Below are 14,976 nucleotides of genomic sequence, written 5' to 3'. Positions count from 1 at the left end.
TTATTAAAAATTACTGAACTTACTGTGACAAACGCAAATGCTTCGAATTTTGTGTTGTAAAAGTCATATGAACACAGCCAACCAATACAGACAATTCACTGCTTTAATAGTTGTTTCAAAAGAAATTAACATTGACGTATGTGTCCTATGTACTAGCACAATGTACAAGAGCAGGTGATAATATGTCACTTGAAAACTGCAGTTTTAAATCCAAGAAATTAAATTATAGTGCTTATGCATGTGATATTTAAGATAAGGTTATACTTACACACATGTTTGTGTATGCTAACGTTTTTTTCAGCTGTTAGCTGAATTTCGCGATTGTGTCAGTAAAACTGTAATTTTCAGGAGGAACTCTTGCCCTTTGTTGAAGATAGCAGAGAGAGAATCGTTGCTGTTTACTTCTGAATGCTGAGAAAATTGAGAAGAGCTCTAAAACTGATGATCCTAGCACATACATGTTGATTTCGGCAAAGAAACAAAGGAAGGAATGGCAATGGAAAAGCAAAGTAAGATGGAAGAGTAGTTGAGGTGTGATTCATTTGTGGAAATTGTTACCCATTTATATACTATTCCACTTGAGTTACCTGACATTTGTTACACCTTCTTCCAATACTCTGTTCTTATGTCTTTCCCTAAAACTTTGAAGCTTAAGTCTGTTTTTTTTACTGAGACAATTACAGAAAATAGAAGACAAGAAAAGGGACCTGTAATATCCTTGGCCCGTGCATTACTGCAAGACTAATCCCCTTCATCGGCCACTAATGTGCTATTGAAGTAGTTGTTGAATATTTTCATTTGTAGTATCTTCCTAATATTACAGGACTCTTATTAATGAATAATAGCATTTTGCTTATGAATTGCATTAATGTTTCTTTCTATAAGTCCTTTGATAACATTCCTACCATCTTCAGAGGCACTGAATAATTCCCTTTATTTACACAATCACCTGTATTCATAAGATGTAATATTTTCTAGGGTGTTTTATTTTCTAAAGTAGAGTGTGTCAGTCTCTGTCAAAGGATAAGACATGTCACAGAGACCATGCGTGGGTATGTTCTTTGGTTAAACCTATCTAATATTTATGCTCATAAATGTAGCTCCTTCAATCTCTCTTCTTACGTCATAGCTACTTCTATGTGTATATTTATTTGCTTCTTTTTCAGTTTTCTTCAGCTTTTCTGAAGCCATGCTAAACCATGGAGGCTTGGCTGCAAATAGAATTTCAAATTATATTATCTTACAGTCACTTCTTACTCAAGATTTGCAAGATATTTAAGCATAGATACTGATTTATAGGTGAGCTTTTTTTTTTTTTTTGCAGCTGCCTCATTTCTTTTTTCTTTTTTTGAAGGCCCTTTTTATATGTTTCCTGGATTAGGGTTTTCTCTGTCATCTGCATAGTGTTTTAACTGTACCTATGTTAATTTCTTCTGTCTAGTTTTCTTCACAATTATCTTTTTATTTGTTTGGATATTTGTTTAGGAAAAAGGATGTATCTCTCAGGTAGTAAAGATGACCCTTCTCAGCAGCTGTTGAAGATCTCTGGTAGCCAAACAGCATCATTTGGCCATGCCAATGGCGGTCAAGAGTTGAGGCAATTTTTTATATGAACAGCTTGCTTTTGTAATAACATTGCCAAGGGCAGATCTGCAGTTACAAAGGTTTGACCTGTACATTTTGGTGTTGGATGGGAAGATCTGAGCTAAAGTTCTCCTGAAAAAAGTTTTGAAATTTCTGAAATGTAAGGGGAAAAAGCTCAAAAATCCACAATTAACAACAAACTGAAGGTCTTTGCTATCAATCCTTTGTGGAAGTGCTCCAAGTTTGCGTGCAAGATGTAGTTGCTTGATAGAAGTTGCAGTTATACAGACAAAATGCCCCTCTCTTAGATACATGTTAAATAAGGACCTTTGGAACACTGAAAGGTGACTAAATGATGCCGGATCATGCAATTTGAGATTCGAAATAAATCAAAAGGTTTTGATTAATTGTTCTTTACATAGTGCTAGTAGAACAGAAGGAAACTGCATGAGTTGAATGCATTGAAAAAATAGAACCACCCAGGGAGAATTAGAGCATGGAAAGTCCTGAAGTAAAAGAAAAAATGGCTAGATAAAAAAAATGGCATAAGAAGTAGAGAATATGAAAGAAAGGTATTTCTTTCATCTGTTGAGAAGTGGGATTTCGTCGTGAAACCTTCGATGAGTTCTGCTTCTGCACTAACTGTTGTGATAGAACTTCTGTGTTTCCTGTTAAACTCTTAAGATGTGTAAGTTTTTCTGCCATACTAGACGATGTCTAGAAAATACACAGATAACAAGCTTTTCTAAAAATAGCTTTATAAATGAAAAGGGTTGAAAACCAGAATTTTTATGGAGCAGGGGTTTTTTTGGTTTTAGGTAGATATAAATTCATTTTTTAAGGTTTGTATGATTTATTTAATTTTTTTTTTTTTGTGCTATAAGTGAGCTTCAGGATCCAAACCAAGAATTAAGGTGTGATGGTGTCAGCTGCCATATGTATTCATAACAAAACTATAGTCTCTAGCCTTCAAGAACTGAAAGCCTGAGCAAAGGAGAAGAGACAATACATAGATTCAGCATATGGACAGGAAAGGTGAAGTTTACAGTAGGATAATATCAGGAACAGAATAGGTAATGGTGAAAAATTCATCAACTGCCTACTTACTAGGTTTTCTGCAAGCAACGTAACTGAGAAGAAAAAAAATTGTAGGAAGAGAAGTTACTTGGCCTTATGCATAGCAAGCTTTTTTGAAGTATATTCTTTTTTTCTGGTTGTTTTTTTTTTTTTCCCTCCAGTAAATTACTGTTGCATAAAATCCCTCAAGCTCCATTTCATTACAAATATTTTTTTTAATTTTTAATCAATGTTCGCTTAGTGCATGAGATTTAGAAAATACGCTTGCTTTTAATCTTTGGAAAACATTAGCATTTTTGTAGCTTGCTGTGTTTGAATTTCAGATGAAGATGTATGTTTCAACAGTTTCTCCACCCTGTGCCTTTGAAGGAAAAATATCCAGTTATTTAACCACTCTGCATTCATGAGCAAAAGAAATACCTGACTAGCACTAGCATCTTTTCTTCTTCCTGTTCAGCTTTTGAGATATATTAGAACAATGCTACGAATTGCTTTAAAATTAGGTATTGGGCATTAACCCAGATCTGTCACACTCCTTTCTCTCTCAACCATCACTGTGCTAAAGTCTTGTGATTCCCGCAGCTTCATCTTCTGTAACACATGGTGGCAGAAGGTAGAATTCAGCAAAGTATGAGGGTTTTTTACTTTAGCGTGTGATATTTATGTCAATAGGCCTGAAGATTTTGTAAAGAAAAGGCAGCAATGTGAAAGTAATTTGACTTGACTGGGAAAAGCTGCTGAGAACTGACTTCACTGTTTTACAGTTAATTATGCGTTATAATAAAAGGTGGATAATTGGATTTTTTGAGTGTTTATAAAATGTTACTATGATAAAGTGGATAGTGAAGTTATGTAATATCCAGGAATATTGAACTCCTTCAGGAGCTTTTAGTAAGTGGACACCCTGTATCCCACAAAGACATCACGGCTGTTTTGCTTCCTGCAGTTTAAGGAATGGAAAAATAAAATGACAAGGCTTGAAATTATTTTCAGTCTTGCAAAAACTACTAGCGAATAGAACACGATGTGAGTGAAATGGAAGAAGCAAAGGTTCATGAACTGTCGTTACATTTCTTTGGAGATTAATCAATTGCAGTAATTGTGAAGAAAGTGTTGTTCTCAGCTTTGAGCCATACTGTGCCCGTCGTGCAGATCAGCAGGGAGGTAGCAGAATGGATGACATCTGGCTTAAACAGTGGCATCTAGCGAGGCTGCTGTGCTGTCCTGCGGTCGCGTGCCCGAGCTAGGCTCAGTGCATCCAGTTCTGGAGGAGTCCCTTCCCCGTCGACGTCGGGGCCAGGGAAAGGATGACAGACTGCATACTGCTATAACTGCTGATACACGGGCACTTGCAGACACTTCCTCCTAAGAAGAAATTAAAGTTTCATTAATTAGGCAGCTGCTCAGTGCTGACAACAAGGCGTATCCTTTTATCATGTGGTCCTTCCAAATGGAAGGAAAGAAGTATATCCACTGACTAGGAAATAAACTACTAGTATGACTGGACCATATTGCAGGCAGTTGATTTTGGGGCTCTGTCCGAAGAAGATAAAATTTCAGGCACTAAGTAGAATAATGTGAACATTTTAGCTATCTACAATCTATATTAGAACAAGTGGCCTCATAAATTTGATGTAACTACTGAGCTGTTGTTAAGTGCTTCACGATGTTACCCTAAGGTGTTAATAAACCAAGTTGTTGCTATTGAATATTAATATAATGTTAAAACCCAAACCTCAGTATAGTTCCTAGCTATTTAAAAAGATTATTATCCTTGATGCTCATCTATGTGTCCTGCTTTAAGTCAATTCAAGTGATAGGTAAAATGATTATTTATCTTTTCTCTGGAGCACAGTGTTTTAGAAAATAGCGGTTTATATTTTGTGCACATCTGGAAAACTGTTCAGTGTTTAAATAGACATGACAGAATGGAATAAGCTTGGGACAGGAAATGTAGGCACTGAATTTCTTTTCTTCACTGGTGCTTTATGCTTGGACAAGTGCCGAATTAATAATAATTTAAATATAAGAATGTAAAGATAGACCCATCATCTCAGAATTTACCTGTCCCTGGCTCAGCCTGCATTATTCGTGACTGTAATGAGGCAAGTTTGCTTTCTATTTGCTCGGACTTCTGCCCCATATCAAGAGGTTAATATCACATACTTTGCAGTGCTTGGAAGTGGTTATGTTAAAAAGCCAAATAATCCTGAATTATATTTCAGAGAAAAATGTAATATTAACTCTTAGTCTTTCACAGTTTAAGAAGCCTCTTTCTTGTTTAAGTTTTGCTTCTAAAAATGTTTTCAGATTCCCATCTGGAGAGTCACAGACTGCTATGATTAATATCCAGATGGAAATAATTCTTTTTATCTTTTTCCTAATCTTTACCTGTCTGGATGACCCTTAACATCTAAATAGTATGCAAATACAGGATAGCTAGAGGCTTTCCAGTACTAAGTGCTCATGACAATCTCCAAAGTATATAATTTATGGTCTGTAAAAATGTTGCCTGTATATGCTTCATGGAACTGATGTATAATTAATTACTTTTTTGTCATAAATAATAAGGTTTTTGTAAGGATTCCTTGTGCAGTCTGCAATTGCGGTAGCCTCTTATCTGGAGTTATTCGATTTTTTAAAAAATCAAGGTAATTCTTATGCTTGCAAGACTAATACGCACATTTCAGCCAGATCGTTTGTGCAGGCTATGAATTACTTGCCATAGGAATCCAACAGAGTTTAAAAAGGCTGGTTAAAATAAGCTGCTGAGGGGCTAATCTGAATAATACTGCTCAAAACGTGCTTCTGCCTGGGAGAAATGTTAGAAAATAGTTCACATGAAGTTTTCCTCCTATTGTTTGCTGCTTAGTTTGTCAACTGGGGCAATGTAAGCTACAAAAACTAGAGCTGTGAAAGGAACTTACTGTATAAGGCTGTTATGCAGTTAACATTTTGTGTATATGATCAGCTCTTGATGAACTATGGTCCAATTATCCAGCTTGCAGATTAACCATGAGTTGCAAGTAGAAACACCTATGCTGACATTGTTTTGCCCAGCTTGCACCTAGGACCAGTAGACAGACTTATTTGTTGTGCTCGTGGTTTCACCACTGTAGATGGATGACACTCAGATGTCCCTGAGCCCTAGTCACACTATCTGATCCCTCTTTTTGCCTTTGCATCCTCATTGTATCTTTCTGTGGCTTAATTTGCATTCCCAGGATTTGGATTATTTTTATTACGCGAGATCCCAGTTTCTTTACTATATGTAAATTGTTATATGCTCCAGAAGTGTACGAGACTATAGCCAGTGGGGCTAAGTGATGCACCAGAATTAACCTAACCTTGTTAGGGCAAGATGAGTTCTGGCTGAGGCAGCTGGATCTAGGGTGCCATATTTCTCGGTTACATGTTCATTCTTCTCCTCTGTGGACATGCTGTGCACAGAGAGATGATATGTTCCTGTCCAGTTCCATGGGAGCAATGAAGGGTTCCAAACAAATATAGCAGGCAGGGTGGTGGCAATCCTCAACAAATAAATAAGCCAACCTACAAAACTTTTACATAGTCCTGAATGGCCCTTAGGGAAATAAATGGCCAGGAGTGGGCAAGGTGAATTGTTTTGACAAGATGAACATTACTCCAGTTACATACTTACCCGAGGACAAATGAGAAACATAGAAGAAGTAATGTGTGTGATGAGGTTAAAGGAAGTCTCAAACCTAGTGTATGTATTCTGACTGTCTGTGCTATGCGTATACAGCAGAGTTGGTTACATGGCAGTGAAAACAGTCCTACCTGTGCAACAGTCTGTGTGGCCTGTCTAGCTGGAAAAGGGAAATTCTGGCATAAATGCTAATTAGAGAAGAATTGACATTTTTTGTAACGGAAAGGAGCCTGTTTGATGCATATGGTTACCGTTAGATACTTTATGAATACTATTACATGGTGAAATTATACAGTACCCTCCTAAATGAATATTCTAAATTAAATTAACTTACTAAAAATTGGACCTGAAAAGATTGTCATTTCTGTATATTGCTTTTGCAATTTACCTGTATTCTTAATATGATATGAATTAATCAAGCTGGTTTACTTTGGAGGCATAGAAGAAGCTCAAGAAAACATTAGGAAGAAAGGTTTATTTTATTCTGAGTCTTGGAAAACCAATACCTGTTTACAGTTTAAGTGAAACTGTGAATTTCCCAGACTTTCTTATGAATAATGGTTACAATAAAGTGTTACAGCCCCCAAAGTTAATCAATTTCTAAGGAAAACAGTCTCTTCATTTCTAAAAATTCATGAAGCCAGTATTGGTCTGATAAATATTTCTGCATTTCTCCAAAGAGAATATATTTTTATAAATGTCAATATTGTTTGGGGGGGGAGGGGGGGGAGTAAACAGTACAATATACAAAGCTTAATTTCATTACAGAGAGAATAATGTAATTGTAAATAATAATCACGTTTCATACTTAGCTTTGCTACTGGCTTGAATTAACCATCTCTTAATGTGAAAATTCATTTGCTATTTTGAGTTTTGTATTTGTTGTAACTGCTCATCATAGAGGGAGACATCAAATGTGGTCTTATTCTTCCCTAGGCACCCAGTTATGAAGACAATTCATTCTGGATACAGGTTGCTGGACTTCGTGTCCATTTAGTGAGATATAGTACAGCCACTGCACTGTTGTATGTTAATATCTATTCTAAAATTCTGTATAGGGCTTTTTTTTTTTTTTTTTTTTTTTCCAGAAGTACACTGTGATTTAGAAAGGTAATGGAAATGGAAAGGGCTTTAAACAGTAGAGTAACATATTTTAACTTTTTTTTTTACCTGGAATCAATTTCTTAAGTTCTCAAAAATTTTGAAGATAATTCTAAGATTTAGATTGTATGACTTTCATCCATGAAAAGGAATAGGACAACTCCCTTGAAAGGTAATAATGTGAGTATATACTTTCGATGTGACAAAGCCATGGTTGTGGTTCTGTGCCAGCTGTCATGGCCTTTACCTTTTTGTTTCCCAAGAGATCCTCCTGTAACCTATCACATTACTATCACACTATAAGCCTGTTTATACTTATATCTGGAAATAACAGCCAGCTAAAATGTCCAGCATTCTTTTAACAAATGCAAATTTTCACCTTGTCAAGATTGATTTCAAAGAACAGTCAGATGTGGATCTTGCAAAGTACATTTATGAGAGTCCTACAGTGAAAACAAGTTTTATGGGATAGAAAACCTTTGTTTTAGTCAAGAATTAATTTCAAAATATATTGTTAGTATTTCCTGAATGCCTAAAACTAGAAAATAATTCAATTGAATTTCACTGTAATGTGACATCAGTACATATTTATTCTCAGTATTTTTAAGCTACTCTTAATTAGACAACTCAGAATCAACATCATGTATTTCCTTAAATTAATTAAATGTGTACACTAATAGAAAGTGTAGATTCCATATTATAAAAACACAGAGAAATAAATAATTTTTCTGGCTAATTCCAAGGATGAACTCTTACTCTGAAGAAAAATATCAGAGAAATTGGCATTTTAATGTTAAGCAATTTAGATGTGCTTGCTTTTTCCCTATCTGCATTCTCTTATTGCTTATTAGGTCAGCAGTTTTGGTTTTAATTTCCCTCATTAACGAAAAGCATGTCACTCAAAAGATCAGTGAGGGCTGCCAAGTATGTACATAATTTTCTAAATTATTTCAGTGCTCTCATTCTTTTCTTCTTTCCTGTTTAATGTTTGTAGATGACACATTTAAAAAAAAAAAATCTAATAAGGCCATTGTGTCTGTAAGCTGCCAAGTGATTCTGTGCTAGAGGATTAGCAAACCTGTTCATACAAAAAAATCCACTTCACATTATTTTTGGATATTTAAAACACTAATTCATTTTATATTAACTTGTATTTTACCTTCAGTAAAACTAACTTTTATAAGAAGATCAAAAAATATTTTGAGAAGTGGCAGACCTTCTACATGGGGAAGGGCATATGGAGACACTGACAGCGTGGTCCTCAGCAACACTGAGGGCTCCACTGAGTGCTGTACAGATTCTGCTAAATCAGTCCTTGGACTTTCATGAGGTTGTTCTGGAAATGTTTGGGATGTGACAAAGCTGCTATAAGGGCTATAACACCAGTCCTTAGAGAGCAGATGTGCAATTTATTGTGCCTTATGCGTATCTCTCACATGTCATAGAATGAAAGAGTAGAAACAATACTACCCCAGTATAATGACTGTATTGGCATGCATCAAAGTGTTATGGGTATATTCTGCAGGAATTTAACATAAGGTTAATGCTTAACCTCATCTGAGTGGAAATCTCTGGTATGTAGGGTTCTAATTATTAAAAAAAGTAAAAAATCCTGCTTTTATTCTGGTTTCCCTGGTCTCCTTAGCTTAAGCTGTGCTCCTATAAACATGCCCCTTGTCCTCAGGAGGAAATATGTATGGGCACTGTGGCACAAAAAGCATCCCAAGTTGTGTCTTTCATCATGTGACTCACAGCCGGCTCTTGCATCGCTTTAGAAACCAAAAATCTGATCCCCTTATTAATACTTACAAATTAAATATAAACTCTGTGATTATAAATACCTGTCTCAGAATCTCTTCTCAGTCAGTCAGCGCTGTGGATACTTCAGCATTCAGCATTCTTTGGTTTGAGCACTCATGAAAACTGCAAATGCCTCCAGTATTGCAACTGGGAGCGTTACATGTAAGGTACTGTCAAGACTATTGATGGTCAGTAAGTAGGGAGAGAAAATGCCTGGAAAGACTGAAGCTGTTGAAGCCGAAGTCCCTTGTGTTACCTTGAGCTGTGGTGTCCCTCCCTATGGTGCGAGGGGGAGGAGAACGCCTGGGGTGGGGGATACCCCTGGAACTTCCCTAACTGGAAGCAAATACATTTAACGCTGCTCAATTTCTGTTGCCAAGGGATGTGTTTCCTCAGATTAGTTGAAGGAAAATTGCAGGACAAGGGGCTGGGGGGGAAGATTGTGTGCCCCTTTTTGTGTTGTAAAGGCATGACTGAAAACATCCTAGTTTCTGTTATTCGCTCCAGTTCAGGATTTGTGAATTAAAGGAATTTTAGCCATTTGTAGCGTAAAGACGTGTTGCTCTTAAAATCATTTAAAGTAAGCCCTATGAACTAATGTGTTGTGGAACAGAACCATTCTCTGGTACATTTAGAGGCACACAATATCTCTTTAACATGGTGCAGCCATTTTAATGATTTTCCATAGTAATTTCTCCTTTTGGCTGTGCTGTATTCAACCTCCTTTTAATTGGTCTGAATACTCCATTACTGATGTCTTTCTTTATATGGATTCCTTGCAGTGTTATCTTTGCAAGAAGTGAAAATACTACTACAGTGGCATTCTCATTTGTCACATTTCATAGCAACTCAGAATTCCTTTTCATTAAAAATATGTTGGTTTTCCTTCTGAGGTCAAGTTAATGGATAACAATTCTAGAAAAGACCTATTAGTACATCTAGTTTGTCTGGCTATTCTGCAATTTCAAGATGTTAGCACTTTTAAGAAGCTGTTAGAAAAGTACTTTAAACTGGTGTTAATTCAGAGATTGGTTTGTTGCAGTGAGCAATCACCAATTATGAGTGTTCCCATTGTAAGAACAGATTGTCTTGGGAGGCAGTCTAAGCATTCATGGGGTCACAGAAATAAGTAGATGAATTTAGTAAAACAAGATCCACAAACTAACCATAACCAATGAAAGAAAGATGATCAGTAATTATGATCAAAACTTTTTCTGGGAAAAGGGAATGACTTAGAAAATGTCTATTTAATGACTGACTTCTTAGACAATTAGATGCTTTCTACAGAAGTGTAGAAAAGCAATCAAAAATGAAAGCTCATTTATAAAGTAGTAAAGTTTCTGAAATGTAATTGTTGCCTTAAGGAACAACATTTAAAATACAGGGTTTGTGTCACACTTACTTAGAATGAGTCTTTTTAAGCACATCAGGGAGCAACCTCTAGCTAAATGGGACTTGCAAAATAAAACTAGAATAGAAGGAGAAAATGGTTGTGTTGCAACAATTTTAGAAACGGCAGAATATGGAAGAGGGCAGATATATCCCTGGGCACTGTTTGCGTGGCAGGATTCTAGCATGCCGTCTGGTTGTGGCTGAAGCAACTCAAAGGCTGGATAGTAGCTGGCCTGCATGCTGGGAAACACTTAGCCTCTTTTATATGTTTGACTGTATGCAACCGCCAGGCACGCAGCACAGACTGACCAGTGGGAAATCAGAGACATGAACATGATCATCTCAGCTTCTCTGGCTGAACACAATTATTACTGGGATTTACCCACTGGGAACTCCGGAGGCTTTGTAACCAAAATGATGCCCTGAAATAATGGAACCGCTTCAGCCCCACTGTTAGAGTTCTGGAAGAAAGCTGAAAAAGCAGAAGGCTTCCACACATCTTACAGATTTTTGGACAGACCTCTAGATTTTAAGATAGCGAGAAGTATGAGGAGACATCTTTATTTTCTGAAAGGACAATGAAGGGTCTCTCTATTAATCTGGTCAATGCTTCCTACCAAAAACTTCCGTCTTTACACTGTAATAGAAGATAGAATAATATAAAAGTAGCCTGGCATCTCTGATACATAAGGATGATGAAAAAATAAATAATTTGTGTATATAAAATTTGAAACTAGACATTTGTTAGCAACTTCAGTCCTTTTTTATAGCATGATTATTGCTTTAGGAATGATATAGAAACTTTTTTTTTTAAGGAAAAGAAATCACCATAATATCACTAGAAAAACACCAGTTATTTAATATTTCCATTAAAAGAAAGAAAACATAACAGGTTACATCAGTTAATGCATTTCCATCACATCCATGCAAAGTCAATGCTGGTTAACATTAAGGCATATCTAAATCAAAACATAGCAGTGTTTTTTAAAAAACAGCAAGAGTTTAACCTCCAAAGGCACAGTCTAGAAAATACAGCATTTAAAACAAAATATTAATCAAAACATTAAAACTGGGGAAATGTGGTGATGTAGGCAGTGCCATGGCATGTTGGAGATTTACACTCCCTTTCTGGTTCTTCTATGCACCTCCCATAAACTTGTCATTTTTTTCCCTCAGTCTATATCTAGTTCATTTGGCTCGTAGCATGATGTCTGATTCCCGGAGTAAGGTGAGTGCCCAGCTCAATCTGAACTTGTGTTCAGGCTGAGACCCAGGTGCGCACCGTCGCCTGGTATCTGCTGTTCCTCTGATGGGTACGTGTTGCACAGCTCAGTGAGAGGAATGCGGCACATTCAGTGAGGAACGCCTTGGCACACTGGAGCAGAATGTGGCACGGTTATTGAGCTTTTCATTTTTCCTCCATCGTTTCAGAAAGAAATTAATTTTAAAACAATTGGAGATTCTTGGAAGTTGAACGAGAGGACAATCAGAGTTGATGGTATTATACATTTTACCTCCCAAGTGCTTTACAAGTAAAGCGGACTTTATGCTTCCTTGGGTGCTGAAGAAAACAGCTCTTTGGTGAAAAACGGTGCTCATGTAACAGTATCCAGAAATACCCAACTGTCTTGGGTTTGTGTGGTGGGGCTTGGTAGCAGGGAAGAGGCTGCAGGGGTGGCTCCTGTGAGAAGCTGCTAGCATCTTTCCTGGCTCCAAGACGGACCCACCTCTGGCCAAGGCCGAGCCCATCAGCGATGGTGGTAGTGCCTCTGGGAGAACAAGTTTAAGAAGGGGAGACAAAACTGCAGGGGAAAAAACCTGGAGAGGACAGAGCAGTGGAATGTGAGAGAACCTACTCTGCAGACCCCAAGGTCAGTGAAGAAGGAGGGGAGGAGGTGCTCTGTTGAGGATTTCTTGGCTGGGCAAAGGCATGTGAGCAATCCAGCCATTAGGTGGGAACGAAGCATAAGTTTACAAAACGCTGGAGCAGACAAGGACGCTGTGTCCTTGTACGCTGGGAAAAAGGAAGATAAGAAGAGCCTGACAAACAACACCTGGATGCTGAAGAATGAGATAAGTGACTGCTGGACACCTCGTGAAGAAGCTTGCTCAGCCAATAGAGAATAGGATAGTGTCGCGTGAAACGGGGTATTGTACCAATTAGAGTATTGTGTAGGGCGCGTGCACAAGTGCATAAGGTATATAACTGTATCAAACGTGGTAGTAGATGGACTTCACTTGGTCACATTGGTCTGTGTGTGATGTCCCTCCGCAACAGTGCTCCAGGCACCGGAGCAGAGATTCCCCTGCAGCCCGTGGAGAAGAACATGGTGAGGCAGGCTGTCCCCCTGCAGCCCAGGGAGGACCCCATGTCGGAGCAGGTGGATGCCTGAAGGAGGCTGTGACCCCGTGGGAAGCCCACGCTGGAGCAGGCTCCTGGCAGGATCTGTGGCCCTGTGGAGAGAGGAGCCCACGCTGGAGCAGGTTTGCTGGTAGGACTTGTGACCCCGTGGGGGACCCACGCTGGAGCAATCTGCTCCTGAAGGACTGCAGCCCATGGAAGGGACCCATGTTGGAGCAGTTTTTGAAGAACCCACGTTGGAGAAGATCATAGAGGACTGTGTCCCGTGGGAGGGACCCCACGCTGGAGCAGGGGAAGAGTGTGAGGAGTCCTCCCCTGAGGATGAAGGAGTGGCAGAGACAATGTGTGATGAACTGACCCCAACCCCCATTGCCCATCCCCCTGCACCACTGGAGTGGGGAGGAGGTAGAGAATTCAAGAGTGAAGCTGTGCCCAGGAAGAAGGGAGGGATGGGAGGGAGTTTTTTTAAGATTTGGTTTTATTTCTCATTACCCTACTCTGATTGGTAATAAATTAAATTGATTTTATTTTTTCCCCAAGTCAAGTCTGTTTTGCCCATGCCCATAACTGGTGCGTGATCCCTCCCTGTCCTTGTCTCGACCCAGGAGCCTTTTTATTGTATTTTCTCCCCCTCATCCCACCGGGGGGAGGAGTGAGCGAGCAGCCGTGTGGTGCTTTGTTGCCGGCTGGGCCTAAACCATGACACCAACAAAAGATGTAGTCAAGGGTAAATGCGGTACATCGTATTTGCCCCTTTCTTGTTTGGTTGCTGTCAGGTTTACCAGTGCAGTACTGCATAAACCAACTAACTTGTTGAATACCAGATCCTACTCTGAAACCGCAAAGGCATGCAGAATCGAATTCATTTAAGCATCCTGGGTTTGCTTATTTGTCAGTTGTCTGTCTCAGAACAGAAGGGTACAATTCCTAATTTTTTAGTTTGAATTTGAAGGCTAAGAGGGTATAATGCAACCTGATGATGTACCACTAATGATGAGCAAGTTTTTTGGCACTGTTCTAAAATTCCCTTTTCTTCCTCTTATGTCATATGGATGGCTGCAGGAGAAAAAATGTGAAGTAAAAATGAGATAGGGAAGAGAGAAACTGAGGTAAAAATATGAGGGTTATAGGAAAAGATATCAAGAAATTAAGAAAAAGTAGAAACATATAAGATAATGATGAGAGAAGAAAACATAAATGGACAAGAGAAATTCCCTCTCCCCTGCCTCCCCAAAATACCAGGGCCCCAGCTTACTGATGGCCAGAAGCTCCTGGTCAGCTCTTTCTCTACTTGATGAGAGTTAATGGTAAGTGCATGCCGATGTGCTTTCTGTGTTCATAGTACCGGTTTTAGCTGTTGGCATTTTTGTACAGTACCTCTTGAGCAACCAATTTTACTTTCCTCCCAATGACTAATTTTAGTGCTGACTACATACAAGGTTCTTTATCTTTTTGATCTTTGGGGACAGAATGGATTTACACAGTAAAGCGTTCAGCTATGTTAGATGACAGCACTATTATACCTATCATAGTAATTTCAAAGTAGTGTACTTATGAATCCCACATGGATCATTCTACAAAGGCAGCTCTGTGCTGCAGGCCAGGAAATGAATGCTACCTAAAGCTTGATGGAAGAAGACAGCATTCATCTAAATATGTATGAAACCATTACAATATATGGCTGTGTTGTCTAAGTAGCTACATGATACTTACTTTCTCTCTGTTCTGTGACTAGAAGCCTTTTCCCACTGTTTACAAGCTCTGTAAAGAGATTCTGATTTTTTTTCCTGTTTACTGAGTTTCAATGTGTGAAAACTGCTCTAAGAATTTTGCTAAATAACTTCTTGACTATCAACAGGGGAAAAAAGTTTACTATTCAGAACTACCTACCTTTTCTTGAAACTCCATAACAAATTTCTGTGAATTTGCTTCAAATGCTTTCTTTTCCCATTCTTTTTCATTTTTTCAAATGCTAACTCTTTTTCCTTTA

The sequence above is a fragment of the Haliaeetus albicilla genome, chromosome 13, assembly GCF_947461875.1.
Source record: "Haliaeetus albicilla chromosome 13, bHalAlb1.1, whole genome shotgun sequence".
In the NCBI taxonomy this organism is placed as follows: domain Eukaryota; kingdom Metazoa; phylum Chordata; class Aves; order Accipitriformes; family Accipitridae; genus Haliaeetus; species Haliaeetus albicilla.
Note: the sequence above shows the minus strand (reverse complement) of the source record.